The sequence below is a fragment of the Anser brachyrhynchus genome, assembly GCF_964034855.1.
Source record: "Anser brachyrhynchus genome assembly, chromosome: 1".
Lineage (NCBI taxonomy): Eukaryota > Metazoa > Chordata > Aves > Anseriformes > Anatidae > Anser > Anser brachyrhynchus.
Window position 1 is genome coordinate 90,814,320 of NC_137694.1, and position 24,929 is coordinate 90,839,248.

The 24,929-nt window shown below is 39.2% G+C and overlaps 1 protein-coding gene across 3 annotated transcripts in view; it reads right to left on the reverse strand.

Annotated features, from left to right (window-relative positions):
• Window positions 1-4,609: 4,609 nt before the first annotated feature.
• LOC308188158 (uncharacterized protein) overlaps window positions 4,610-24,929 on the reverse strand; it is a 100,941-nt gene continuing 80,621 nt past the window's right edge. Inside the window, exons 4-6 of one of the 3 annotated variants that reach the window (XR_013945190.1) lie at window positions 20,228-20,341; window positions 15,811-15,867; window positions 4,610-4,840 (exon numbers count right to left, since the gene is read on the reverse strand). The gene's annotated coding sequence lies outside the window, so the exon portion shown is untranslated. Of the gene's footprint in view, window positions 4,841-15,810; window positions 15,868-19,213; window positions 20,153-20,227; window positions 20,342-20,428; window positions 20,694-24,929 lie in introns of those variants that run through there. The other 2 variants (XR_013945191.1, XM_080576896.1) reach the window with 2 other exon arrangements.

The following is a 24,929-nucleotide window of genomic DNA, read 5'->3' on the forward strand; positions in this document are numbered from 1 at the left end:
GTTTGATAAAGGAGGCCATTAGAGACGTCAGCATCAAATGTTCAATGTGCTTCCTGTCTCTTCTCTTAAGCATCTTATTGAAAATAGGCACATTTGCTCCCTTACATTTCTTACTGCTTTATATGGTTAAATACATGTCCTTTTAGAAACGAAACTAATGCTTCAGGCAAAGCGGAATGAACCAGTTGCATTCAATGGTAATACAGAAAGGGTTTTTTTTTTTACTACCTCCACCTGAAGTTAGAGAGAGATAAAAAGATTTATTCCCTCAGTATTCAAATGGTAAAAGAACTTGCCTTATCTTGTTCTTGTTTAGCCTTAAAGCTGGATTTATAACATCACCAAAGAACAAGAATGGAAAAATGAAACCAGGATTACACTCAGCTTATGGGACTATGGCAATGCTGTGTTGGGGAGGGAGTACACTTCCATTCTCCCTTTTGTCCTGATGAATCAAAGGCCCTCTGATTGCTGGTGTCACGTAATACTGATCAGAAAGGAATTAAGTCGCTTGTGAGAATGTGCTTTCTATCAAAGGGCTGGCAAATTACAAAATGTAAAAGCCCAAAGGTCAGTGTAAATCTCCATATCAGAAACAGCAGAATGGAAAGAAGAGAAAGGGGTGGGGGGAATCTATTACAGTCAGTCCAATCCCTCACATCCAGATTTCTGTGAAAACAGACATGATCCCCTCTCACTTTTCAATCATGCTGTGTTCTCCATTTACTGCCTTTTTTTTTTTAAACAGACTTCACTTACTTGATTTTTGTCTTTCCTAATTGAGTGTTTTGTTTTTATCTTGTAATGATACACAGTCTAGGCTGAAGATGAAATAAATCCAGTAGAATAGTTAGCTTTGTAGCTGTCATATCTCATATAAAGATGAATTACAAAATCCTCCTAACACAAGATGTCTGTCACCCTCAGAGTTCACCAGCAATTCACTCTGCTTGAGATCAAAGACTTGTTGGGTGGAATGGGGAAAGTGGGGGTGAGGGTCTGACCATGGGAGGGCTAGATCTAGGAGACTGCTAGTCCTGTGCTGCCCTTCCAGAGCTATTAAGAGATAAAGTCAGAAGAGCCACTCTGTGCAGGTCACCTGTAACAACCAAAGCCATGTATCTATCTGACTACCTCCACCTTTTGCTGCATGCAAATACAGAGAATTTTTTTTTTTTTTGATCACCTAGAATTTCCCTTTTTTCAACAAAGAAGTTCCACACACCATCAAGAAATCCCAAGTATTTCAAGCACTCACAATTCAGGGAAGAACCAACTAAGCATAGCTCAGGTCCTGGGGAATGTCATGGCCTGGAGTTTACTCCAGCGGAAGTAACGGCTAAGACCAGATGAAAAATAAGCACTCCCTTGCTAAATCCCTTCTCAGTTACACACTGTTTAATGTTCTTTGAGGAAACAGCTAAGCAATTCCTCCCACTGCAGAGCATAGAAGAACCCCCTTATGACTTAAACATTTGGACGTTGGTTTGTGTCCCGGGTAACCAAGGCTGTTTAGCTCAATGAACCTTCATTTTCTAAAAGATTAATTTTCTTATTCTTCATTAAACTGAAGTCCACAGACCCTTTATGCTGAAATTTGCATAGCAGAGCATTGTGTCAATGGCAAAAGGATTGGGCTTTGAATATGGACTTCTAAAATTACATACTGTCTGTCCAGATTGCCTAGGGGAAGAAGATGTGTTCTGCCAAAAAAAAAAAAAAGAGAGAGAGAGAGAGAGAGAGAGAACTTGCATTGGCTACAACTGGGTAAGCAATATGCTGAATTTGGCAAATGTATGTATCAATGCCCCTCTCAATAGGAGGCAACAATTATGTCCTGGGGTGATTGTTGCCCCTATTTTTGCATTTGGACAGTGAAGATGTAAGGGGCACTGCAAGCATTTCCAGTTCCTCCCACAAAGCCTGCCAAAATATCTTTAGATTCTGCATGTTGGTATCTATTTTGCACGTGTTGTTAACAATACAGGCAGCCAAACTAGATCACATCCATACATATGGAGCTTTGTTAAATGCAGATGGTGTAGTTTAAGTTGTTCATAATTAGGAGACATGTCGCTGTAACTTGCATGCCTTTCATAATGGAATATAAAGCTCTCCATCTGCTTTGAAGCACACTAATGTAAATAACTTACTGGAATATCCATTTTGTTTGTTCTAAGAAATTAGCACGGCTGCTTTGAAAGGATCTCTTCATAAATTCACAACACAACAGATTCCTAATGACAAGGTCATCATTAGTGAGCCACAGCTTTGCACTTGTCCCTCACCCAGTCCTGGCTCCAGCCTCTGCTCCACTTCAGTTGCTCACAGGGGACAGAGTTCATCCTCAGGAGGGAAACCCCATTTATAATAGGGAGCACACAGTAATAACAGTCCACTAAGAGCAGAACTGAAGCAACGTAAGGTATAGGCATTTTTCAGAACTGCAGCAATCACTAAAAGAGCAAGCATCCTATTGTAAATTGCAGAAGTATCTGATACTCACTTTAGAGACAACATCATTCCTTCTGTAAGTATAACTGCTTAGCTGGATTGTGTTCCTGCATTGTATTTATACTCATTGTTCCATTAGCTTCAGTGGAGTCAATTATTATACTGATTTAATTGCATACAACATCCTGTTGTAGAACCAGCCACTTGTGAAACGAGTAAAATGTTCTGACTTCTTTTACACTGTTTAGGTGTTTCACTTGGTTGCTCTGTGATTTCCTAAGAGTTACAACTTTTTTCAAACAGCTGGCATTACTACCCAGGCCAGAATGTGAAAAATGAAAGTTCAAGCACTCTAATGTATTAATCTTGTGAACACTGTAACTGGTTGGGGTAGGGTGAGGGGTGGTAGAGAGAGAGTAGAAGAAAGGAGAGTTAGTGGGAAGCACCTTAGGAATCAATATAATCTGTGTCTTATCATTTCCAGGATCAGCTGTTGGTAAAGACAGTTACCTTCTTTCTAATCTTCAGAATTTCAACCACTGAATCATGAAGAACACGGGATGTTCCACAATAACTCAATGCAACCTCCTGCCCCCCCCCCCCCCCCCCTTATTATTTTAGTTCTTTTAAATAATGGTGGTCTTTCTAGTAGTGAAAGGTTGGGAAAAATCCACAAATTTTTTTTGTTGGTAAAAGTTATCTTGCCCATACATTCTGCATAACCCTGAGATACACTTCTGCCTCAGCAAAATGATCACCTTGCCAACGTTCTTCTCATACCCTTACACCTACAGAGCTGAGGCACTGTTTTAACCACTGCATGTCAAAAACACCCTGTATTTTTACTTACACAAAGTAAAGCTATTTTGTATGCTTTCCTTATTTCCCAGTATCATTAGCTGAATGATCAATAGTCCCAGACATCTCACCAGAGACTCTGATCAGAGCATAATCTGCCAGGATAATCTAGTATGGGACAAGAGCCACAGAGCATCATCTGTAATTAAGGTGAGTTCAGTGGATGCCCAAGTATCATTTATCACAAATCTAAAGAATGTCTTAATTTTAGGTATCTGTCACCAATAAGCTAATTTCCAACTGCCACATCACCACAGAGATGATTGTGATGCTGTATGAGAAACAATAATCCTACCGTTTTGCTTATCTGATGGTTCTTCCCATTCACAAGCTATCATTTTCCTCTCCCACTTTGAAATTGTGTATGAGAACGTATTTCTACATCTGAAAGAAAAATCAAGTGTACAGAGTTTTGTACAGGACTTCTACATGGAACGATAAGTAAAGGTGGATTAAGTACATTCCTGTAGGGAACTATTAAGAGAAAAAGTCTCCTAACTCTAATTGTTACAATATTCATCCCAGACTGTATGAATATGCAAATTTACAATAGATCTCCATAAAGAACAGACTGCTATAAAGAAAAGACAGTTACTCCTGTGTGGTTATTGAAAAGAACACAAAATAGAACATTGCACATCTTTTTCAAAACTAGGGATTTGAAAATGTAATATAATGCCAACCTATTATCCCTGATTTTGCTAGTCATTTCATAAATCTTTGGTTTCACAAGATGAGAAAAACCTTGTATACCATCACAAGTGAAGACTTGGCCTTACGGTAAAATTCTCATCTTATATGAGAACATATTCTGCAATTTTTCCTCCAAATTTAGTCATTTTCAATTGGTCCAAAGCAAGAACATTCATGATGTGAATAGATACAGAAAACATTAAGATCTTCTTAAACTCTTTTTCTCCTTCTCTTAATGGAAAATATTGCTTTTTTCAGTTAAAAAAAATCAGGTTCCCTATGCTCACTTAACCTCAGAATACTATGGTAATTATTCATCTGTCGAAGGAACTTAAATGAACATCTTTCAAAATTGCTAAAATTATTTGAAGTCAATACCAGTGAAAGAAGCTGGACATGCTCTGTTAGAAAGCACATGCATGTGTAACATTAGGTCATCTCAAGCACTGGTCCATTTACATTTATGGCTACTTTCATTAGTTTTGATTGATGCACTGTTTCCATGTACTTGTGGACTGTAACTGTATTTATGTTAATTACATTAATCTGCCGTATGAACTTTTAATATCCAACCATATTAACACATGGTTGAATTGTTCTAACACTGAGGGAATTGCGTGTTGATCTACTTGTGTGAAACTGAGTAGGCAGTAGGGAGAGACCATTCAAGCAACTGAGGAGTTATTAAAAAAAAAAAAAAAGAAAAAATAATAAAAAAATCACTCTGAACCTAAAAAAAGAATCTAAGAGGCGATGAAAGAATTTGCCCACTTACGTAGAAAGTCTGTCAGATGTCTTCCTCTGTATGCAGCAGATACTCTTTAATTAACAGCTCCTGCAGAATGGAAAGAATGAGTTACATTCATTAGGAAGACAGTTAGATACTTTTTCCACACTGAAAACAAATGAGCAAATAGCAGCAGGGAGCAAATGGCAGTCATGACATCATTTGTTTTCAAGGCTTTCCTTTTTAAACAAACAACTGTGGTGAAGATTAGCAAATTCTTGCCTTTATCAGCAACATCTGATCTGGGGAAGGAGCACTCTCAGACCCAAACAAATGATGCCCCTGTTGCGAAAGTTTAAAAACAGCAACAGAGAACTGGAGGAATCTAAAAATGCTTCCAGACCAACATCAACTGTTAGGTGTCAGTTGTGTTTTTTTTGGTTTTTTTTTTGTGTGTCCTAAAGCACCGCCATTGAACGTGCTAAAATTCAGATCCTAATCTGGATTTCAGATATACCGAGGCAGGGGGGGGCTTTCTGGGGGATGATTTTCAGTCACTGCTTACATACAATCACCAGCTTCAGCAGAAAAAAATCTTCCCAAGCTAAACTTTGGGCCTCTCATCTACATCCAAATGTAGACTGCAAATGCTGTCAATCTGAATACTCGACTGGTGAGTCTTTTGCTTATAATTTTTTCAACAACTACGCCTTTGTGAATACTGTGACCAGGAATAAGCCAAAATACCACCACAGAATCAAAAATCTCCAAGATGTAACTCGGTTCTGCCTTGTGGGGGGGACACCATTCACCTTGCTGTGGATGGGGTCAGGCTGAGGCCTGGCTGGGACGTGGGCCTGCAGGCAGGCCCAGCATAGCAGGGCCTATGGCGGGCAGGGCTGGGGGAGCTGGGGCATGTCCCTGCTGCGGCCTCGCTGGGGCAGGGGCTGACGGCCCTGGGGGCTGAGATGGGGTCCTGGAGTGACGGGAGGCCCAGGGAGGGGGGTCAGGCCCTGGTAGTGCCCTCGGGGCCCTGCCGGTTCTGCCAAGTATAGCAATTTAAGAAAGGAAATAAATCAGCTGGTAGGAGGCAATTTTAATCCGTCAGCTGTACTGATGGTATGCCCTGAGCTGGTATAATAGTTTTAAAGAGAAAACAAAACTCTGGAGCACTCAGCAGCCCCATTGCAAGCCAGCGAGACTTTTGGTTCATCTTAGGGTAAGGGCAGGACACAAAAACACAGCCTAAAACCTTACCACCTGTTCTCAGACCTTACTGCTAGAAACTCCCGTACAATTATCACAGAATCACAGAATCGTCTAGGTTGGAAGAGACCTCCAAGATCACCCAGTCCAACCTCTGACCTAACACTAACAAGTCCTCCACTAAACCATATCACTAAGCTCAACATCTAAACGTCTCTTAAAGACCTCCAGGGATGGTGACTCAACCACTTCCAGCCTATTCCAATGCCTAACAACCCTTTCGGTAAAGAAGTTCCTCCTAATATCCAACCTAAACCTCCCCTGGCGCAACTTTAGCCCATTCCCCCTCATCCTGTCACCAGGCATGTGGGAGAATAGACCAACCCCCACATCGCTACAGCCTCCTTTAAGGTAACTGTAGAGAGCGATAAGGTCACCCCTGAGCCTCCTCTTCTCCAGGCTGAACAATCCCAGCTCTCTCAGCCGCTCCTCGTAAGACTTGCTCTCCAGACCCCTCACCAGCTTCGTTGCCCTTCTCTGGACTCTCTCGAGCACCTCCATGTCCTTCTTGTAGTGAGGGGCCCAAAAGTGAACACAGTACTCGAGGTGTGGCCTCACCAGAGCCGAGTACAGGGGGACAATCACCTCCCTAGACCTGCTGGCCACACTGCTTCTTATGCCAGCCAGGATGCTGTTGGCCTTCTTGGCCACCTGAGCACACTGCTGGCTCATGTTCAGCCGACTATCAGCCAGTACTCCCAGGTCCTTCTTGGCCAGGCAGCTTTCCAGCCACTCCTCTCCCAGCATGTAGCTCTGCTTGGGGTTGTTGCGCCCCAGGTGCAGGACCCGGCACTTGGCCTTGTTGAACTTCATGCAGTTGACCTCAGCCCATCGGTCCAGCCTATCCAGATCCTCCTGCAGAGCCTTCCTTCCCTCAAGCAGATCGACACACGCACCTAATTTGGTGTCGTCTGCAAACTTACTGAGGGTGCACTCGATCCCCTCATCCAGATCATCGATAAAGATATTAAAGAGGACCGGCCCCAGTACCGAGCCCTGGGGGACGCCACTAGTAACCGGCCTCCAACTGGATTTGACTCCATTCACCACAACTCTTTGGGCCCGGCCATCCAGCCAGTTTTTAACCCAACAAAGCGTACACCAGTCCAAGCCACGAGCAGCCAGTTTCTTGAGGAGAATGTTGTGGGAAACGTGTCAAAAGCCTTACTGAAGTCAAGGTAGACCACATCCACAGCCTTTCCCTCATCCAGTAAGCGCATCACTTTGTCATAGAAGGAGATCAGGTTCGTCAAGCAGGACCTGCCCTTCATAAACCCATGCTGACTGGGCCTGATCGCCTGGTTACCCTGCAAGTGCCGCGTGATGACATTATGCCTTTACTGGCACCTGAGCTTCAAAAGGGCACAGCGTTCATCACAGAGCCTAAATTTCATTATAGTTAATGTATCATATCAAGACCATTTTGGCATATATGCTCTCCACATCGTCAGACATGGGTGAATAAAACAGTAGTTTTTAGTTTATCGTAGGTGTATCAAACCACTTTTAGATAATGTTGCTTTTTTTTTCCTGTCTCTACCTTTTAAAAACAATATATGCCTTTAAAAGACCATAGTCTGGACACACAATAACTACTCTGAGCCTCAGGGAAATCTTTTACAACTTAGTTTCATGTTGAGTAATGTTGCTCTAGGAATTAATTTCTTGAGAACCTGATCTGTCATTTTGAGGGAAATGGTTAATAGCACCAGAGGAATCAGGAGATTCCATGGGTTTCTGAAATGATAAGCTTGTTCTAAAAGAGGTCAGATCTTCACATTTGACTGATGATAAGGTAGACCCCAGGGAAGCTGACTCTTCTGGAATCATTAAAACAGTCTGGTCAAGACACCACATTGACCCCATCCTGCCTCTTCTTTTCCAGTTTGTCTGCTTACATGATGCAGTCCTACTGCTGATTTACCGCTTCTGTGTCTTACCAACCTGACAGCCCCACCTGGGGAGGTACTTTTCTCTAAATGAAGACCATCTCTACAAACTGAGTTAACTAGATACTGAAATGGGCTGCAGTCTAATAATGTGTGCTAAAAATGTTTCCTGGTGTCTTCCGTTTTCTAACTGAACCTCCATTCTTCCTTCCAAATTCTATTTACAAACTGATAACTCCATTTAGAGATGCAGCCCACCTACTATGATGTGAAATAAAATATACTTCCATTGTCTGAAAACTGGTTTCAAAGAAAGAAAATCCTATTTCTCTTTCTCAAAAGGCGACAGAGATTGAAGCAAACTAAACCTGAATGACAATATTACCTAACAAATTGCTTGAGTACTGCAATACAGTATCAACAGTGATTAAGAAATCATTTATACTGACCAAACCAGTATACCTACCCTTCAGAGAATTCCTAAGTCACAGGGCAAGAAGATACCGTGTAATCTCTCCCAGAAATCCTTAACACAATAATCCAAGCTGCCCTGATGTATCCCTTTTAAAAAGTAATGAAACTGAATTCCTTGAGACACCCAATACACAGTGGAGTTAATCCCTTCCATAAGGGTGGTCAGGGTCAATACGAATGACCTCCATAAACCCACAGATTTGGAAGTGAAAGAGAAGAAAAATACAATATATCTATACAGTTAATTTAAAGTGTTACTTGAACTCAATTATCAGTGTTAGATCTATCCCTATGAAAAATCCATTTCACTTTAACCATTACTCAGGCCTACTGAACTGGTAAAGGTAATGTGACTGCAAAAGTGGAGACTGTGTTATACTGTAGAAGCATAAAGAAGGCTGCATTCGTCTTACAATGATTAGTAAGAGACTCCCAGTCATTCCAGAATATCTGACATCTTACATCTTTCTCGAGCATGTTTCATCTTCCAAAGGCTCAGGAAACACTATTCCACATTTTGTGTTTCAGAATTATTCAATTGATGCAAATTTGGAAAACGGTCTTTTACTTTACAACACTTTTTAAAACAAAAATAAAGTTTATGCTATCATAGTCCCATTGCCTCATAAATAAACTTCTCAACTGGCAAGTCTACATTTCCATTCCCCTTTTGAGTTAAACTTTGACCACTTTATAACACCACTCTAGGTTATGTCTCTTTGGATACCAGGCTGTGATGTCAGCCAGTTGCAAGACTCATAGATGTCTACTAAAGACCAAATCTGCATTGATCAAAACAGCATCTTCAAAATAAAGTTTTCTTGCTTTGCTAAAAAAGTAGCAGATATCAGAAATGGGAATGCAAATCAGAGAGTCCTAATACAATTACATGTCTTTGGCTATTCTCTTCATCCTAACTAAGCAAAACCTAGTTTCTCCTGATTGCATTCCCCATTTTTTCTTCTTTCTTATTTCCACAAGAATCAGGATATTCTCCATAACGTCAAGAATCTTCAGCATGAGGTTGAAAAGCTATTCTAACATCTTTCAATGTCCACCTTGATAAAGCCAGAAACTCTTGGTACTGTCAGGGAGCGGGAAAGAACAGCAGCTCTCAAACTGCAGGCAAGCCAAGAGGCAAGGGTGACCCTGGCCCAGTCAGTGCTCTCACTGGCATGGCACTGCCCATGAGGTCTGAATGTGGCAAGAAGAGCTGGGTGCTGGTAACACAGTCTATCGGCAGCCACAGGCACAGCAAGCAGTGAAACAGGCTCAGGAAGGAACAATGGAGATAGGGTCAGATACAGGACTAAAGACAGGCCTACAATAAACATAGGAGGGGTTCATCCAGGGGACAAGCTACTGCTAGCATAGGTGCAAGGTCCATCCAGGAGGCAAGGCAAGAGATGTGCACACTTATAACGTAGCTTAGACAAGGCCTGAAGGCCTGAACTGAAATGGAGCTCCTGGGCCCATGGGCAAGGGAGCTCCTGGGAGAAGGTCCTAGGCAAGACCACTCACAGCCATGATGGCCTACTGGTGTCCTCAGGGTATAAAACACTCAGTTTAAAATGTTATGTGCTAGATCTTTAAGGAGTCTTGAATGGAAATTAGCAGGTTCCCTCAAACTAAGTGACTCAATATCTTTAAAATTTACTTCAGTTTCAGCTATGATTGCCTCTATTCCCTCAGACTCTGCTAGCCTTCCTGCTTTTGTTCCCATATTCGCTATTTCCAACGAAAACTGAAGTAACACGCTCATATAATTTTGGGGCTGCATTTAGATTATCTTTCTTCTCTTCACGGTTCTCATTACATGGTTATTTCACTGTTTTCCTTGTTCTCTTTTCTTTATCTTTTTTTACAAGGCCAAAGAATCGTTTTCCCTATCTAAAAGCTTTTCTGATGTCTAGCTCAGCTTTATTTTCTGGAATTCTATTTTGCTCATGAACAACTAATCTCTACTACATACCACTACTTTATTATTGTTATTTATTATTACTGTCTTTCATTTTTCAGCTTTGTTTATCCATTAATATTCTTCCAGAGGTGATCATTCATCTAGCTAAGTGCTAAGGCCCTTTAAAATTTTTATCTTCTTTTTTTCTGCAAAGGAGTTCTATGCAGTTATATCATCTTAGATGGAAAAAAACAAAACCCATATCTCCAAACCTCCTCCAAAATTCCCTGCGTGAACAATTTGCCCCATAATAAAATCAGCTAGACTTTTTCTTTTCTTTTGAAAGAGGGCTCTATATCACAGACTTTTCTCATCTTTCTATTAAACTGGGTTACTTTATCCAAGGTTACCTGAAATGACTAACCCTCCTATGCTATACTTGTTGTTTCAGAGGCCAAGTACAAAGTAGTTTTACCTCAAATTGATTATGGAATTATTTGTTGAAGTAATTGGTCAGCTATCATATCCAGGAATAACTAGATAACCTTAATTTAGAAACATTTGTGCAACACTTCTGAACCTAACTTATGTCTTCTGTGGTGATGACCCCTGCTGAGTACATCTAGCTTGATAATGAGGTTACAGGGACTCTGCTTACAATTTTAGCCAAAATCAAACATGGTTTCTCAAAATACTTCAGTTTCATCAGAATAGAAGAAATAATAATTTTCATTACCCTATCCTGATGAAGTTTTTCCTTTATCTCTTACTCATTTCTTTTAGGGTTTTCCTATCAGTAGTGTAGAATGTTGCCTCCTGCCCAGCTCGTGATGCCAAATGTACTTTTGTTCATATAATTATATCAGTACATACCCTACTAACAGATGTCCATCAGTCATGATTGAGATTGTTGCATGTTATCCCTATAGACACTATTCTGCACTAGTAATTCAAGTTTCTCTGTTTTGTTGTCTATGCTCTTTTCATTAGGCTATAAACATTTCTCTGGTGTGGCTTTCTTACTTGTTTGTATTTAAGCTCAGTGCTTCAAAAGCCAATTGTCTTTTCTATACACGATGTCTTTGTTTTTAAACAAGTATATACAAACTTGAGACAAAAACTCTCAGCCTGGATTTAATATTTCATTTGAATAAACTAGCTTAAATAACGTAAGTATGATTAAATCACACCATAGACAGGGACAATAATGAATTGCTACCTGCGATAGAAATGGACATTCTGCTACTTCTTTCACTGGTGCTTTCAGCAAAATTTTTTCCAAAACTATGAATTAAAAAAAATAGTATTTCCCTCATATAAAAGCTAAATAACTTGGTTTTCCTTTGGAACCTCAAAGTGGAAAGGAAAAAGAAAGGAAAACCCCGTGGTGGGTATTGTTGCTTGCTGTAAATCTCAGACATGGATTCTGGTACTGAAAATGGCATTCCCGCAGTACTTTACATTCATTCCAATATATCCTCAAAGGAAAGTCCATGTTGGCAAAAACACAGTGTAAAAAGCCTGCAGCAAAAATATATTTCTTTCTGAAGGGTTTTGTCTTAGCTAGTGCTCATCAGACATCTTCAATCCCTAAATCTTTCTCTTTTACTTTCTGAGTCCTCTTGACTGATATTGTTACCTTAACTAAAATAATTCTGTTCTATAAGTTTTTCTACATTTCTCCTGGCCTTATACCTGCCAGTGACTGTTTTATCTGGAAGTTAGGTATATGAAGGCTGATTCAAAACCTGTTTACCCTTTTTAAGAGGGAACAATTTCTGTTAGTAGCTGGCAAGCACAATTGATTCTGAGTGTTATTTCATCAGGACTGAGGCAAAACACAAGAAACATGGTAAACTTTTCTCAAGCAAGTTTAAAAAATAAACAAACAAACAAAAAACAGCCCAAATCAATCACATATTCAAACAGAAGATTAAGAATCAAAACAGTACAATTTCCTGCATACCTGAAGGCTGAATGCATGTCTGGAAGGTTCATCAACCCATTCATTTTTAGACCACTGAAACAGGACTTGACTTTTTTTTTTTTAATGACTCAGCTTTTCAACTTTTAATATCACCTTCTGGAAATAACAAACAGCAAGAGCTGAAAGAACTTCTCAAGCATCAAAATTCTAACATACGAAAGAAATTCTTTGCAAACTGTCGACTTGCTCTGTTACTTCATACTTCACTGCTCTAGGTTTCACTTGTGTATGATTCTTTTTAGCATATACAGGGCGTGTTGTTCTGATAAAAGTACCGAGCTGAGGAATTGCTCAGTGAGAAATATTCTATCAGAGTAGGCACCAGTCATTTTGCCAGGAAGAAAAATTAAGTCTTAACATGCTGGAAAGAGCCTATATAGATATGGAAAAGAAATGCATGCAGCACTACTGAACAGTCATTGTAGGCACAGAAGAAAAGTTACAGTGAGTGCATCCACGGCTTTTGGAAAATATTCCCTATCATCACCACAACAATGGCTGCAAAGAAGGATGCGCACCTGCAGAAACAGGATATTGTGGTTAAATATAGAACAGGAAAAATGTATTAGGCATGGGGAGCTTAAACTAATTATATGTGATATGGGGAGAGGGGATGGGAGATAATGACAATAAGAAAGTCGCTTGTAGTACCGTATCATTTAGTTGTGTTTAGCTGACACGTCAGGCAGGAAACTTGTTACGCTAAACCCAGTTTCACATAAACTGTAATATAAGACAATGTTATATCTTTACCTGTTCACCACCCTCTGCCGTCATGCTGACAACAAGCATTTTTGCAGCCATGCAGTCAACTTAATCTGGGAATTAATCCAGGTTAAATTGAACCTTTTAAATTAACTGATAGGATGGACAATGAGAGAAAAACAGAGTGAAAGATAGCAAAAGGAAATATGTGACCATCTCTTCTAACAACTTAACCACAATTTCAGTTTCAACCAGTTTATAGTGTTCAAGGAATTGATCCTTGAACACTGAAGGGAAGAATGATACACAGTAATCCTAATTGCTGATAGAAAAAGACAGATGATTTCTTCTGTCCCAGGTAAAAGTGAAGGAGAAAGTACTGGATGTTGTGGTTGTTCAGCTGGTCTATGCCCGTCAGTGCAGGAATGAAACAGAGAGCTGAGGACTGTTTTTTTTTTTGTCATGTTTTCTTTTATGAGAGTACCAGCTAGTCTGTTATTTCCCTAGCTTTCCTATAAGCTGTGATGCAATTTCAAAAATTTTATTAAATGCCACCTCTTTTTCTCAAGTTATAGCAGGAAATTGATTTGTTATTAGCGGTTGAGAAAAATAGTTATGTATTGTTATGTATTTCTCCTTGTTGTCATCCAGGTACCCAAAATCATTTTTTTTTCCAGGATTTGAAATAAAGTTGGTCAGCCTGTGATTACTTGACCCTTTCTCTTTTCCCCTTTTTAAGTAGCTGGTCCCAATGCTTGTCCTTTGCTAGCATTTTGCAGCTTCCATTAGCTTTTACAAAGATTTTTGCTAATGTTTCTGTGATTGTTTCAGTCCACAGATTACAGTCAGTCCTAGGCAACTTGAAAGTATCCAGACTACCTGAGTAATTTCTAACCATTTCTTTTCCCCCATGGCTTCATATCCCGTTCTTCTCATCACTGTGCTAGCCACCTTGACCCTCTGATGCCGTGAGTCTCTTCACTTGGTAGCAGAGTCTAATATATGTGTGCATGCACACACACTTACAAAGAATGAGACTGTCTACAGAGAAAGACTGTTTTTAAAGCTCTTGCCTTGACAAGGTCATTAAAAGATTAAGTGGAAAGAAGCTTCAGCTTCCCAAAATAAAAATGTACTTGGGCGGTGCTCCTAGATCTTTCAGCAAAGTATCTAACTTACACTTAAAACGTCAGTGTGTGGCAAGGGCCAGGTGCTCAGCCAGGAAGGGGAGCCCTCATCAGCTGGGGCCCCATCCTGGCACCCCAGTGAGGAGAGCAGGGCAGCTTTGTTGAGAGCACCCTGGGCTGGTCAGCAGTGATCACCACGTTTGAGTCACGCCAGGATATCATGTCACCAAGGCTGACTAAGGTCTGCCTCAGCAAGATACACGGCAGGAGGAAGGCAAACGCTGTCTCTGTCAAAGCTGGCCTCAAGCACAGGCAGCTCGGCTCCTAAAGGAGCAGAGGAAGAGTGGGAGAGCCACCTGGTGTTTTTGGGGCCCCAGGTGAAACCAGGAAGGAGCTGGCTCCAACAGGAGTTGGTCAGATTTGGCAAAGTGTTGCAAATGCCAACCAATACGTGACAACAGGACAATAGTAGCTGTTTCACAATCAAGTGCTTAGAGGACCTGGAAATTTTACCCCCATCATACTTTCAAATACCAACTCCTACAAAGTTGGTCAAAGCCCAGTTAATTTCTAATATAGTTTATTAACTAAATTTAATTTCCTTTTAGAAATCAATGACAAAATCCTACTCCGAGGTTTGCTTCAGGCACAAGGTACATCTGTAATGACTTTCCCCTGTCTCCCCCTCCCACCTCTCTTTCTCTAGAAGACATTTTCTTGGACCAGACAAGAGATGTATTTCTCTTCTTGCACTTCGGAAGACACAGACTTGGACAATATAGTCCTTTCTCTGGGACAAACAGCTGCAACTGGAGCAGATAAAGCCTCTGGTTCATATGTCCTGTATGAATAATTCAAGTTGAAATATTTTCATATAGAAATTCAAGTACTGCCTGGACTATATCACCATTTTCACCCCGGCTGCCAGAGAAGAACATGTGTCAATACTTGAGAAAACAGTACGGCCCTGCAGGAGAAGAGAGACTCCGGCAGTAGAAAGCACATGCTTTTCTTGAATAGTATGCCAAAGTCAACTTTTTCTGAGCACACCGCAATGCAGCAAACTTTCAAGAAGGCTGTTCTTCTGTCAGTGTGACTTATTTTCTTGAAAGATTCCCATTTCCTTCCCTTTTATAGGCACCTCAGGTGACATCCTTTATCTGTAACACATTCTTCTCTAATGTCAAATAATATTAAGTTTAACTAGATCATACAGAGTATACTGTTCCTGGATATTATTTTAATAGCAGTTCAATATTCATTATCTTATATGTCAGGGACCAAGATATTCCATTGGGCAAATAAACTTGGCATGATTTAATCAAAATATATCTAATGGTTAGGAGAGACAGAACTTTTGAAATAATTTTCTGAGACACAAGCTCTGTTCTTAGATACTCTGAAGAAAGTTCAAATTTTGCAGTTCACAAAACATGAAAGCTAGCTAGCTGTTCAATGGAGAGAGCTTGCAGTCTCTGGTGAAAGGCTTCCAAGGAGGAACTTGCCAAGGAGGCTATAGAGACAGCTGTCAACAAAGAATAGTCAGTCAGCTATCACCTTTGCTGAGTTTTTAGAGTCTACAGACCTGGAGTTTGCTATCCTCCCACTGTGCTTCATCTACAATAAGGAAACTTACAGAAAGAAATGTCATGAAACACTCAGATATCAAACACACTTCTCCTCTTCCCTCCCACCATTTCAACACCACTCTTTTCTCCAGAGTCACTCACCCTTAAAACAACTAAGCGCTCGCTTCTCTCCTATGTTTTTGTTCCACCACTTTAGATCTGAAAAATAGCAAGTTTATAAGTATTTTTTTTCTTAGGCTGAAAATAAGCTCCCATTCTTGCAGCTGCCAGAGATGTTACAAGCAGAATTTTACTTTAAACAAAATCAATATGGCAGTATTACAACATTTCTATCAGTTGAACAAACAGCATTAGTTTAAATGACAATCTCATTACTGCTGTAGAAGCTTCGATAAATGGGAACCTTTCTTACTAAAATATAAAACAGCAAAAACAAGACAAAACAAAACAACAACAACACCACAAAACAATAAATTGCCCAATAAAGAGCACTACATCCTTAACACAACTGAAAAATCAATACTCTTTCAAATGTACACAGAGACAATTGCCCCCACCTGCCTACATAAGCAATTAATTCCTCCAGCTGTTATCTCATAGCAGGATTTTCAGGTACGATTAACCTATCATGGTTTTTCACTGTTAAAATTACAGTTCTCATTGCTGGGCCTATAAAAAAAGCACCCTGTGAAATAACGTGAACCCTGTGAAATAAATGAAATAATCTTATCCTTGCTCTACAAGAAAGATTCTTCAGAAGTAATATCCACAGTATTGCTATTTTTATGCTAAATCACCATTTGAAATACAATATGGTGTTGTGAAACACAATATTAATAATGATGAGTGATTATGAGAACAGCTATTTAGTTTTCTTCTCACTTACTTTTCCATGGCTTTCTATTATGCTGAGGATTTTTAAGTGCTCATTCACATTTTTTTCTTATTGCAAAATGTTTATGATTAACCTTTCTAATGGCTGAATTCAAGAAATAAGAAGCGAGGAGATGAGGATGATGTAAAGGCAGGTATTAAACCTCTGAAGGTATCAGTTTGTACCTAGCTTTGCAAGTCACTCCAGAAAATCTTGCTTTAAAGACCTTTAAAGCCTACAGGGCTCTAGTACAGGGAAGCAGACTTCAATACTCTCTACGTATTATCTGTAGAAATCACACATAATAAATAAATAAAAGAATGGTTCAATATTCGTGACAATATAAACTCTCTCCACCATAAGTATCACAGAAGGTAATACTACCTGTGATACAATCTGTCAGGATCACATCTCCGGATAATTTCAGAAATCACAGGAACATAAAACTAGAGTCTCAACCTGAGCTCAGCTCCCTCCTTCTCTCCTTAGCACCCTGATTCCCTAAGAATTTCATTTAACTACTTGCAGTAACACATCTCTCATTTTCTGTATTAGCTGTTGCCAGATGGATGCACCTACTCTCTACTAGGGGACATGATCAGTTGGGTACTTTTTTGAGCAGACTGGAGACATCAGAGGAAATTGAACTGTGCCAAAGCCAAAACCATCAAGAAACCAAATGTGGATTCAGCAAATAGTATTGGTTGAAAGAAATAGGTGGGAAACATTTGAAAATGCTAAAGTATTTCCTTTTAAACTTTTGAGAAGGGGAGGAGTATTAAAAGCATTTTGAAGTATCATTTCACATCTAGAAACTAACCCTAATTGGAAAAACAGAACAAAACCAAGAAATTATTTTGAGCTAACGGGAAAGTTTTAGGCTAAATTGAAAACAAAATTACATATGTTGTTTCATAAAACTCTCTCTTTCCCTCATCATCCAAAATTATTTTTGTTTAGGTTTTAAGTGAATTAATACATTTCCTTTTTTTTTTTTTAATTTCAACCAACAAACAAACAAAAAAAACTGTCCAGATATACTTGTAATACTACAAACTGGCCTCAAGACTTGTTTTTTTTGTGTATGATTAAGGGAACTGTACTCACTAATTATTTTTGAAACCCAGACCAATAAATTCTTTGGTACAGTCAAACATTAACATGACTCACTGATAGCATCCGGAACAGAAGTGGAGCTGGAAAACGTGCACCCTTTCAGTTTTCCAAACCAGTATTCTCTGTGAATTGAATTACTTTTTATTATTCTGAAATTGATTAATATATTTTTGCTGGCAACATGTCATACTAATTTTTTGCCATTACTAAAATGATTTTAAAGATTCAGTATTCAGAGAAATAAAACCAACTTGCTTAAATTGAAATTCAGCAGGTGTGGGGCTTACAGGGAGGAAGTATATGGAAAGGCAACCCTTGCACAAGACAAGAGAGTGTCTGTAATTAACAAAAGCACAGCAGATTCAGCTCTTTCTTCCATGGGGAGAAAATCATCTATCTAGGTGTGATAGGTGAAAGCAAGGTTAGGCTACCCCTCTCTTGTTGCACCAGTCATTGGGCACAGCCCACCACCCCCAAGAACAGTCTCTACATGGTATGCCTCAAACTCAAAGCACCAGCAGACACCTTTTCCAGCTTAACTGTGAAAGTCATTTCCTTCTCTACCGTGCCTGGAAAAAGTTCAGGTATTGTGTTTCTCTCGCAACAGTTAATAACACTGTGAGTGCCTGCAGCTCAATGAGCAAAACCTTTCCTAGCTTTGCTTTTACTGTTACTGCTGCTGTGGTCAGATTTTACAATAGAAACACAAAACTCTCAACACAAGTTATGGCCCCTAAAATCCCATCGGTTCACCTGCCAGTATAACCATTACCGTGCATCAGTCTTGTGAGGTAGAACAAACACTTGAGTATATTTAAAGATTCCTAAAAGGTGAGATAGATGAATTGTTGACTTTGTAGTCCTACTGTGATAGAAATATATTTTGCTTTGAATTTATATTTTTAACCATAGATGTACGTGGAGATAAATAAGACACATGCGATCTACTCATCATCATGAATCCTCAACCAGGGAGACCTGAGTATTTTACCTGAGGGAAGACAAAAGGGTAAATGTGTCTTCTTTTTATTTTCTAAGGATTCTTATTCCGTTGATATATATATATATATTTATTTTTCCACCAGTTTTCTATCTAGCGCTGGCTGTCTATTTTAAGCATTAGCTGGAAAGATGAAACCAGTCATTATATCTTTATAGAGCAATTCAACAGATACGATATGAAGAAAAGAACACAAGGAACTGGTGGTGAAAAATGTAGAGGCAATTGGGTTTCCCTCTTGAATGTTTCGCCTAGTATAAAAATATATTAAGGTTTAACCAACCTTTTTTTTGTTTGGCATATGCTTAAACTGTATTTCACGGCATTGGTTATTATCACAAACGATATAGAAATTTGACACACACAAGCTGACTAACTGTTAGAAACTGGAAGGCTCTGTGTCAATTCTCTGCATCCTAAACTCCAGCAGAGTCTGTGCTTATGACCTATATTTCCTCAAATAGAGTTTTTCTTGCTGAGCTATAAGTTCCAAACATTAATGCTAGAAAACGCATGCATTTAGACTGCATATATGAAGACAAGGTCACCATCTTCACTTTTTTATTACTTGATTTTGTTTTAAAAGGAACAGGCTACATTCAGAACCCTTCACTCATTTTGAACAGAAAACATGCCTTATGTGTAGAAATATAACACGTTAACAATAGAAGTATAACGAGTTAGGATTTCAAGAGTAAAAACTCAAAATAGTCAAAATTAGTACATCCATCCCCAAAAACCTGAAATATTGACAGAAGGAATGAATTTCTGAATATATAAAGGGACAAAGTTTTTCTCAGTCTTGAATATTAGAAAGTCAGGGGAAAATGAGAAGAAACAAAGCTAATAAAGAAACCTCACTTATTTCTTGTTTCCAGAAACCAAGGAAATGTGTTTACTATCTTAAGGTTTACAGTCAGGTCAGAAGATGTGGCATACAGGAGTTCCCAAAGAAAGATAACCCTTTGACTCTACACATATTGGAGTATTTGTCTCTACCAGCAAATTCATACGTACACATGCCCTAGGCATCGAGGGTAGGTGAATGCTGTTATTGGAATCACAGCATTCTCAAAATATGTTTCAACGTGCAATTTTGTTATCACATTTTTCACTGTACTTAATATTATTTAGTTTTAGGTTCACTGGCTGATGGATTTACAACTGTATGCATGCGATCTTAAATGTACTTACAGTCCACAAACACAAATAGGATCAAATGGAAATGAAATTTGGTTTTACAATTGTCTTGTTCCTTGCATTCCAACCTGGCAGGAACCTGAGGGCTACATTTCCTCACATAAACAAATCTGTTCCATTATGTCCCACACAGTCATAGATAGCAATGTCATTTCTGAATGCTGCTATGATGCAGGTATTTATGTTGGCTATTGTCTTGCAGCATTCCCTTTAAACTGAAATGCCGTCGCATGTAAGTTAGGATTCTGATGAGCATTTTCTGTCCTGCCTTCTTTGCACACACGAACTTCCCCCTAAGTGAAAAAGAAACCCCAAACATTATGCACAGATTATCCGCATTAAGGCTGATTTGAACTGTTAGTTCTTACTTGCATGATCTCAGGATCGCTTTGTCTGCCTAGTTCTTGCCGTTTCCTTTTCCTTTAGGCAACTGCAGATATGTTTCCAGAGGTCTGTGTAAATTTGTTCCTGAAGGGAGCACCCTGGAAATACAATTACGCTACTGATAATGAAACTCAGTGCTCAGGTAAGTTAAATGCTTCAGAGCAAACAAGTCAAGAAAGTCTCACCTATAGAGAAAAGAAGGTATGCCATTAATACAGGACCAGGTGGTCTGAGGTCATCTACAAAGCACATAACCCATACCAAATCATTCATTAACAGCTCTAAAGCTAATGAAAAGCAATGATCTTCTCTAATCCATATCAATAGAAGTCTGAACTGTGAATTTTTGCCAATTTAAACTGTTACTGTAGAGACATGAATAAAAGAATCCATGGACCTCTTCCTGACACAGGGGTACTAAATCATCCTAAAATCAATATAAGTGTTCTGGTTCACTCATCCCTACCAGAGCTGAAGAAGGTTGGCATCTGTCTGCCAAGTCTGTGGCAGGCTAAGAGGCACAGCTTAAATAAAGTGGAATGGAAACTACTCCAGCTGCCCCCACATACATTTTTAAATCCTGACAAGAGTCAGTCTGGGAATGTGAGGATTATGTTAGGCTGAACAAATGAAAAAGAACACTGCTTCTGGAGCATATGTTTCTTCTCAGTCTAGAGGTGGTCTCCTAGTGAGCCTGGATTTCTTTGTGTTTTATATTTGGCACCAGTGAGCAGAATCCTAAGGTATTTTTGATACACAAAAAGAAAATGACTGGGCAAAATGCCTCCCACACAAGATGATACTCTTAATGGGCACTCTCTTACTAAATTTCCAGACTTGCTTTACATTTGTAATATGGATGATTTCTCACACAGTATTTTTCATTTTAAATATCTACAAGCAGCAAAATAGTTTGGGACATTTCAGAAGAATCAAAGAGCAATGCAAACACACTGATACTTTTAGTGGGAATATTTGGTATTTTTCCTGAGGTCCTACTACTTTAAGAACACTTAGCTTCCTTTTTGCGCCTGTATTTTGCAGGATAAGTCTTGGACATACACATGCCCAGAAGCTTAAACCCCAAAAGGATGGAAAAAGGGAGCACAGAGGGTAAAATTTATGGGTCTGCTAAATAGGAATGCAAAAGGAAAATACTACCAGTATGCACAAACTCTTCTACTCGGCTGAAATGCAAAAAAATATATATATATATGAATCAATTTTCATAACATAATAGCTAGTTTCAAAGAAAAACAAAACAAAACAAAAAATCAAACAAATAAAAATACAAAACTTTGTTTATAATACCAGTCTCTAGTATCTGGCACCATATGACATTACTTTCCTATTCTACATTAATTTATGTATTTTGTATAAATTCACAAAACATTAGATTTCTACAGACTTAGTTTAAACTGATTAACAACTGAAAATAAATACAGAAATCATGACATAAGGTGTTATAAAAGTAAGCTCAACTTTCTTAATCTAGGGTGGTTTACTAACTTAGGATATTTATCCTGTGTCCTGCACCCTCTGAGCAGGAACACCTAATACTACTCAAGAGCTGGTGAACCTAGAACACAGGGATCTTGCTGTCCAACATACTCTGAACTTTTAAAGCCAATAACTTGCCACAGTCACAAACTCTGAAACAGGTATCTCAAAGTACAGAGGCCCTACAAGATATTCAACTCAGTGAAACCACACCAGAAAATGCAAACTAGCACTCCCAACTAAGAGGTTAGAAGGTAAACCAAAAGAAAATCATGTCTGAAGATTTCCACATCTCTGATAAGAAGTTCAAAAGGTTTACTTCTAACACCTCCCCCTGAGGAAATTGTACTCCAGAGAATGTTAGTGTGTGTAATAAAGACTGATAATCCTTTGTACACATAAAATCGCAAAACAGCGATGCAAATATCCCTTCAACCCCAATACCACTACTAGGTCAAGCACCCAAAAGGAGTTCTGATGGATTCATGAATGCTCGGAGTCCAGTCCTAGCCTCTGAAGGAAAACTGCAGATTCCCAAAACTCAACAGCAACTCAATTGTTCAATGGCAATTGAAATCCATTTTCTAAGTTCATAGTAAAGACAGACAGAAATACTGAAGTCAGCAGGTTTAAACTGGTATAAAAATCAGCATGATATATAGTGAAGCGTACTATCCCTGAGCCTTTTTGCTGATAGACATCATTTTCAGACTTACTTTTAGATGATGACACCGAGAGCGTGGTAGGTTAGGAAACACTGCTGGAGTTATCAGTTATCTCAGAGAGCTGGCTGGAAAAAATACCAGTATAGATGAAAAATAATGGCTTCTAAGGGTTACTGTAGAACTTACTGACACAAACATAAAAGTAAATCCAGAACCAATAAAATCTGTCAATTGATAATGTCAGGTTGCCAGGAAGGGCTGTGCCTACAATGCTCATGAAGATCCTTGAGAAAACCTTGGTGGGCTGGCAGCTGGGACAATCCTCACATTAGCCCAGAATTTCTGAAGCAAACGCAGAACTGGAAATTTATCAGATTTTCCTACTGCTGACTAAATCTTTTACTAGTTGTCCTTCTTCACATTAGTTTTAATTTTACATGTCCTCCAAAAACACCAAGCTTGAATTAAGGCTTTTGAGAGGTGGAGAATTTGACACAGGCTTTGAAAAAATTCTTTGTGTTTACTCACTCTCATTGCTTTTTGTTTTCTCCCCAAAGACTAACTTCACATCTAAATTTACCACATGCATACTATTTTGTCTTTTTGATACAGGTTTTATTATGCTACATGCGGTAAAAAATATTATCAATTCAAAACCTTAGTCAAATGAAACAGCCAAAATCACATTCACATTCCATGCAGCACATTGAATTTTTGAACAATCCCTCAGTTTTGAAAGCACATCAAATATCTGTGACACTAAGTCAGTTACCAGTTCTGTTTTTCAGATAGTAATCGGCCTTGCTCTGTATTCCAGCCACATCGCTACAGCGCACTCAAGAATACTGCATGTGAACACAGTTATAACATACACTTCATCTTCAATGGGTTTCATAGTTCAGCTGTGCTGCTTTTTTAATGTTGTCCATATTCAGGCTAATGGGCATAGTAAAAGGGTTGTTTGCCCTTATGAATAATGATATTTCAAACAGTAACTTGAGTTGAGAGTTTTCCATCATTTGCACTCAGTCACAGAAAGGTCTTTGAGCGACTTCCATGTTTTTTTAGTTTCTTTTGCTGGTAGTTTATTGATTTCTAAAGATAACATGACTCGAAAGATCAGTAAAGGTTAGCTAGTAAAAGAAACATGCATCATTTAAAACGCCTCTGTGCATCTGGGAGTTCAACAATATCTTTTAGTGTTACTTAGGAGTTATAAGAAACAACTGCTTTTAGGATGATTTTTAGTCCAGACCTTTTCCTTGCAAAGCCAATTCGTACCAATTTGGCTGTCTTTTCTTATGAAGACTTGGAAGGCAACTTGGACATGAAATAAGAGCATACATATTTGTTCAAAGTTAAGTAAAATACCAAATTACGTTCATCAGCATCAAAATGGAAAGAGTGTCTGTGGTCCTCTATACAGATTCTTTTCAGTGCTTGAAATGAAGGGAAAAGAAATTCAAAATCCCCGCTACCTGCCATGTTTGTGCAACTCTAGAAGCTGAAGAATGGTGACCTTGGCTTGACTGGCAATAATTGTTCCTGCAGGTCACAAACATCCCTTGTCCCAGGGGAGTTTTCTTCCCTGCACCTGGCACCAGCCAATTCTGTGTTAGCCAGAGGCCCTCCAGCTCCTTGGAGCTTCCTAGAAGCTCATGCTAGGAAGGATTTTTAGGATTTTAGTAGTGCAGAGAAAGAGGTAACGCACACATGTGTTTGGCCATGTCTCAGGGGACCTGCCGCCTGGCAGACAGAAGATACCAGGGACAAGCAGGGGCAGCTCACTGCCTTGTGGTAGGAGCTCTCTGCAGAAGCTTCTAGTTGAGACTAATTCTTCGGGCAGCTGTGGAAGGACCTTTGATTTCCCCTCTGTAACCCAACAGTGAGGTGCTCTCAAGTTCCCTCCCCCTCTACACAGAGTTTCATTTTTCTTCAGTCTCCACTGGTGATAGTGAAGAGAGTAATTCACATTACAGAGTTGTTCATTGTGAACCACAGTGATTAGATCTAAATAAAACAAAGTCCTGCTTGTGCCAACTACCTCATATGCCAGAAAGTAGTGCACTTCTCTTTCTCAAATGGTTCTTGACTGAGCTTTTAGGGAGATAATTTACAAAGAGTGCATGAACAAAAGAATCCAGTTTATCAGAAAGATTTATTAGTTTCGTTTAAAAAAAAAAACAAAACAAAAAAAAACCAACCAACAACAATAAAAAAACACAACTGATTATGCTTAGAGATCCTTATTAATGCCCTGGCCTTCTATGAGGTGGGGGGCTTAGCATTCTTCCTGCTAGGAGGAGAAATCTCTTAAACTAATTAAAGAGGACAGAGAAGCAGCTGAAAAGGTGTTTCACTTGTACAGTCTTTAGTCAAAGCTGAATCACATCCATGACTAACAAGAAGTATTCTGTGTGTTTAGAAAAGCAGTACTTTTAAATCACAGGTATACAAGGAAGATTTTGAATATACTTGTTGTGACTGAGCTCCCACTGTAATATCAGACTCATTTATTTCA